Source organism: Mustela nivalis, assembly GCF_964662115.1.
Source record: "Mustela nivalis genome assembly, chromosome: 18".
In the NCBI taxonomy this organism is placed as follows: domain Eukaryota; kingdom Metazoa; phylum Chordata; class Mammalia; order Carnivora; family Mustelidae; genus Mustela; species Mustela nivalis.
The window spans coordinates 41,977,437-41,983,782 of record NC_139037.1 but is presented as its reverse complement, the minus strand read 5'-3'; the positions used below and the strand labels follow the sequence as shown (position 1 = coordinate 41,983,782).

The following is a 6,346-nucleotide window of genomic DNA, read 5'->3' as shown; positions in this document are numbered from 1 at the left end:
TTTTGGCTCAGGGGTTGTGATCTCAGGGTCATGAGTTTGAGCCCGATGTTGGGCTCTGCACTCAGCACAGAGTCCGCTTTAAATTCTCTCTCCTTATCCTTTTGCCCCTCCCATTTGCACGCTCTCTCTCAAATAAATAAATAGATACTTTTAAAAAGACACTGTTAAGAGAATTAAAAGACAAGCTACACACTGGAAAATATGATAAAGGACTTGATTCCAAAATAGATTGGGGACTCTCAAAATTCAATAATAAGCCAAACTGATAAAAATTGGCAAAAGACTTGAACAAAAACTTTACCAAATATGTATATAAATGGTAGATAAGTCCTTGGAAAGGTACTATCATTAGCCTTAGGGAAATGCATATTAAAATCATAGCGAGATACCACTGCATTCTAATTATGGCTAAAATTGTAAAAAGTAATCATACAAGTGTTGGCAAATATTTGGAGCGATTGGAACTCTCATACCTGGCTGATATGAATGTAAAATGGTACACCCACTTTGGAAAAACTTTTTGGCAGTTTCATAAATGTTAAACATACATCTACCATATGATTCAGGCATCCCACTCCTAGTTATTTATCTAAAAGGGATGAAAGCATATATGCATACAAGAACTTGTCTATGAGTGTTCACAGCAGCCTTGTGTGTGTGTGTGTTTGTGTGTAACTTCCTGGAAGTGTCCTAAAGGACAGGTCCACTTTCCCTTCCTCTGTCTCACTGCCTTGGATGCACATGTGATGGCTTGAGCAGCCATTTTGGGCTTTGTGGATGAGTGCCCCAGATTAGAGAACAGGAACAGATGGATGGAAGGAGCCTTACCTTGACATTCTGAGAGGCCTTCAGGCCAGTCCTAATCACCAAACTCAAGACTTTTATGTGAGAGGGAAATGCCTCTACCTTGTGAAAGTGTATCTGTGGTTTCCCGCCTGGCCCCCTGCTCTGTTACTTGCTGCTGAGCCTCAACCTAATTAACAGTTCATCTCACTGTTTTTCTGGTGAATGAGCCTGGGTCATCAGTGTTGCTCCTAAAAGAAAAAAGCCACCTATTTTTACCAGAAAATGAGTTTTTTCATTAATAGCAGGGGAATTGCAATTCGGGACAAGCAAACTATGGTGAATCTTAGGCCAGTCCTGAGAGCTGGTTGGGGGGGACAGGGGTTTACTTTTATAAGAGAAAGGGGGAAGCTGGGAAGGGCTGTTTTCCTGAGTTCTCATTGGCTGGGCTTCTGGGAGTGGTAGGAGCAACTCTTCTCTCCATTCCTCCCCCGCTGCTGGGATATTAAGGCAAGCTTCTTCCTGTTGGGGAATGAATATTTGCTTCTTATGGCAAGTGGCAGCCAGTGACAGCCTTCTTTTTAGGGCCTCCCAACTCCGTTTAAAATACTTGTTTTTCACATCGGCATCATTTTTTTTTTTTAACACTTGTCAGAGAGAGAAAGAGAGAGAGAGAGAGTGCACAGCAGGGGGAGCAGCAGGCAGAAGGAGAAGCAGCCTCCCTACTGAACTAGGAGGCTGACAGAGGACTCTATTGCAGAACCCTGGGATCATGACCTGAGCCAAAGGCAGACACTTAACTGACTGAGCCACCCGGGTGTCCATTCACATCAGCATCAGAAGTTGTGGGGTTAACAATCAAAACCAGTCAAAAGGCCGTGCAGTTCTGAAGTCTCGGGGGTTTGCTCTGAATTGTAGGGAAAGCATGGGCTCTGTTCATCCTCACAGCACTCCCTGCGGGTTCCGTCCTACAGGTGAGAAACCCGAAGCACAGGAAAGTTAATTAGCTTCAGCACCAGGTCCTGACTCTGGCTTGAACTCAGGCAGGCTGGCTCCAGCGTCCATATGCCTGACCCCATCTGTGTCCAGGAAAGGCCTGGCTGCTCCAGCAGGTCCCATCCTGGGAGGCCCCTGGAACCCGGCCTAGAGCTGGGGCACTGACCAGGCAGAGCAGCATACAGCCCTCCCTTTGCACTTCATTCTCTTACCAGCCCTCAAGCCGGCTAATACAGACAGTTCTCCTTCCTTGGGCTAAGGATCCTGGGTTGGGGATGAAAAGGGTGCTGAGGTCACCTTAGGAGGGGTGTCCCTTCCCTTGGGAGAGGCCCTTTGTCCCGGACTCTTGTTTCACGCTAATAGAAGGTCTGAGGGCCTCCCCAAGGACAGGGAGGTGAGTGGGAGGCCCTGGAGATCTTTGTGTTAGCTGGTCCCTGTCCATGACCGCTGCGGAAAACTGTCAAGAGCAAATTGATGAAAGCGGTGTGTGTAGTGGTGGCAATGGGGGACAGAATGGGCTTGAAACAGAGGGTGGCTCGAGGGGTGCATCACAGAGTCTTCCCAGGGATGAGAGTGTTGGTCCTGAGGCTGGGCCTCAGTAGGTGGGGTGGGCTGTGAAAATTTGGAGAGAGAGGAGCCAAGCCAGAATGCCAGTGGGTCTTAAAGATAAGTGAGGTGACAGAAGAGTGTAGGTCATCTTCACCCTGAGACTGTCACTGCATTGTCAACATCTATGTGGGCTCTCTGTCACTCTCTACAGAATTTTGCAACTGGGCTCCCTCTCAGGGTCTGCAAAATATCAATGGCTCTGTCTGGGGTCTTCATACCAGAGGCCCCTAGATCCACTGGAAGCCATGGTACTAGTTCTGTCCAATCGACCGAGCACAAAAGTGATATATGTTGCTATAAGGCCAAAACTCTATTTTTAGAAAAGGATTTTTTTACTGTATTACTGAGATATAATTGACAAAACTCTAATATATTTAAAGTGTACAACATGGTAATTTGGTGTATATATACCAATATATAATATAATTATATAATATAATATAATATAATATAATATAATATAATATAATTTTGAAATTATTACCACAGTCAAGTTCATGAACACACCCATCACTTCATAGTTACCTTTTCGTGAGAACACTTTATAGACTCCAGCATATTTTAAGTATACAGCCCAATATTGTTAACTGTAATCACCATGTTATATATTATGTCCTCCCATATTATTCATCTTATAACCAAAAGTTGGTACTCTTTTCCCAGGCTGTCCTCATTATCTTCTTTATTCATTCATCCATTGCTGGACAGTTGGGTTGTTTCCAATCTTGGCTATTGTGAATAATGGTGCAGTCATCACAGGTTGCAGATATCTCATTGATTTTATTTCCTTTGGATATGTATCCAGAAGTGGGATTGCTGGATCATGTGGTACTTCTAGTTTTAATTTTTGGAGGCATCTTCATGCTGTTTCCTATAGTGGCTGTCAAAATTTACATCCCCACCAGGAGTACAAAGGGTTCAGTCTCTCACCTTCTGCCTCAATCAAAACACTCTGAGTCATTAGAAGATGGTGGAATCACCAAGTGGAAGGGGCCTGGATGGTTGACTTAGTATGTGGGCTACCAGAGATGCCCACACTGGGAGGATCTGTGAGCATGAAACAAAGTTCTGTTGTGTGAGCTATAGAATTGGTAGTTTGTTATAGCTGCTAGCCTGACCCTCAACAATATACCTTCTAGAACTCATCATCCACTAGCCTAGAGCATCTCGAACTATTTGTGGTTGTAGATATCTCCAGTCTGTCATGGATAGATTTTTGGTCCATACTCCATTGGACAAGACAAGTTTATTGATCATATACTTGGATGTCTTGGCAATGCCAAATTGCTGTTAGTTTCAAAGTAACTACTCGCAATCTCTATAGTTACTTTGTTGCAGATCATTGAGAGTTGGTTATAATACTAAGGTCAACCAGAAAGGGGTCTTATCTTGGTGTGCTGAGATCCCAGTTCCTGGCTCCTGGTACAGTGCCTGTTACATCTTAGGTGCTCAGAAAGTATTTGTTGACTTATGAATAAATCACAAACATTATGGGTGGTGGTTGGAGAGGGTATTAAAAAAAACACTCATAGCCTTACCTGAATTCTAACTTGTTCACTGATAGCGGCTTAACTCCCTGGTTTTCTGGTAGACCACAAGTACTTCAGAGCAGGTCTCCCTTCTTACATTCCCATTACTTTGTTTTCTCCTCTTGAAGATTGGACTACTCTGGACTGTCACTGTCTGGTGATATATGTGTCTTTTACCCTGGTTTATAAATTCTGAGAGGGTATGGAAGGATGTGAAGTTGTCACTGTTAGGTCCCTAGAATCGGGCAGCACAGCCAAGGCCTTTGACAGCATAAATAGAGTTAGGGCATGAATATATGAATGTGGGCAGAGGGATGCTATCCTGGGGAACCAGTGCCCCACCCTGTATCCCATGACCCTCATGCCTTGACAGGATCCCAGTGTTGGTCTTGGGCCCAGGTCCAATAGGTTGTCTTGAGTGACCACTTCTTTCCCCCATTAACCACCTCAAGTTGCTGGCTTGGGCTATCCATACTGGGCAGTCCAGACATTGGCGAGGTTGTCCCATTTGGCCCAAATGTATACTTAGAGTGAAGGTGACTGACACTGTTATATATTTGATGGTTTGTTCATGAGCTGAAAAGGAGGTTACCGAGCAAATACAGTCATCATGATCACAATCCAGGTGTTGAGTATACCGATGCATCCCAAAGAAATTGCTATGACTGAGAGTACGAAGGTTGTCTCAGAGGTCTCAGCTGCCAATTCTGGCTCATCCCTATAGTTATGGCGCCTTGTCTGGTTTGAGGGGAGAAGAGAAATGGGAATAGTTGGGCTGAAAGGGTTATTTAAGCCCTTTTGTAAGGAAGGGTGTAAGGAACCAGGATGGGGGCCTGAACCAACAGGAGGTTAGATCACGGACATAACTGGTTCAGGGTCAGGGCCAGGGTGGAGAGGGAGGAGAGGGCAGGAATGGTTTGACACAGATTCCCACCTGGGAAGAGTAGTACATGGCTGCACTGCCTATGGGACAACACAGCAAGTAGGCCAGGATCGCCAGCACAAGGTAGTCCTTTGGGGGCTCATCAGACATAATTTCAAATGCCTGGGGACAGGGGATAGGTTATCTCTCAGAATGACTTCTGGACTCTCTTGTCCCCTCTGACTACCTCCTGTTTCATGCTAACACATGGCTTCTTGGCTTCTATAAATCTTCATTGACTCCCTTTAAAACTCATACTGATCCCCTCTAATTCCTATCATGTCCCCTGTAACCGTCATTATTGCCTTTGATACCTCCTTCTACCCTGGATCTCCCAGCCCCCTCCACTCCTATGCTCTATAATGCCTGCCTGTGCCCAGTAGCCCTTTCCCTGTCTCCTATAACCTCCTCCCTGTCTTCTAGAACTGCCTTGCAGGTCTCTACAGCATGTCTCACTTGGCCCCTAACACCGCCCCCGCAAAATCCCTTGCTGACTCTGATGACTCTCACTGCCCTCCCTGGAGCCACAACTGAGCCACTATCACACTTTGTTCCTGTAACACCATCATGGTTCCCAAAAGCAGCCTTTTGCCCCTATAAAACACCTACAAAGAAGACCCTACTCAACACTTGAACACTTCTTTCCATCTATAGAACCTTGTTCCATCATAAAGCTCTCACCCTATAAAACTGTGTGTGCCTACAGTACCGCTCTCTTGATCTCATTTGCTGTCTCTCTCACTCTGTCCCGATGGACCATTGTCTGTTATGAGCCTTACTGTTTACCCATGAACTCTCCCCCCCCCATGGCCTCTCTGTTGGCTCCTCTAAGACCTTCCTTGACCAACTCTAAATTCTAAGTCCTCTCCATGTCCCTTTGTGGCCTCTTCTCTGTCCCCTTATAAAGGCCTGACCTTTCTCCCTCTGCCACCTTCTCCCAACCTCTGAAACTAGCGTCTTGATCCTCTGAACCCTTCTTTCCTCCACTCATAGCAGCCTCCCGGTTCTCCTAAAGCCGTGTTCCCTCTAAATAGTTCTTATAACACCCTGTCTCCTCTTGAGACCCTTCTTTCCCCCTCATTCTGCCATTACTCACGCTTTCTTCCTCCCACCCTATCCCCCCATAAATTCCCTCCCTGCCCCTTCAGACACCTCATTAGGGAATCTGGATCACTCACTACCAAGGCTATGGGGAGCCTCTCCCTCACCCAACAGGCAGGAATTACCATAGAGACCATGCAGGTTCCGCCTCCTATTCTATCTTTCTATTATTATTGGCTGATTGAGGTTGCATGTGATAGGGTGGGGAATCCAATACTCACATGGCTGCTGATTGGTGAAGGAGTTCAAACTCTTCTACTCTCTCAGGTGATTGGTGATGTCAAACCGGAGTCTTGTGGGGGCGGGGCGGGGAGGGAAGTACCACTTGGCTGCAAGAAGGATGTAGGCCTAGGAGTCTTGGGTTGCTTCCAGCATCTTGAGAGTGGTCATTTAACAGCTTGGAGTC

The 6,346-nt window shown here is 45.9% G+C and overlaps 1 long non-coding RNA gene across 1 annotated transcript; it reads right to left on the bottom strand.

Annotated features, from left to right (window-relative positions):
* Positions 1-4,464: 4,464 nt before the first annotated feature.
* Positions 4,465-6,049, bottom strand: LOC309853852. The gene is made up of 3 exons (XR_014305996.1): positions 5,992-6,049; positions 4,852-4,962; positions 4,465-4,655 (listed from the first exon to the last, which is right to left on the bottom strand). It is a non-coding gene; the product is annotated as an uncharacterized lncRNA (long non-coding RNA).
* Positions 6,050-6,346: the final 297 nt, after the last annotated feature.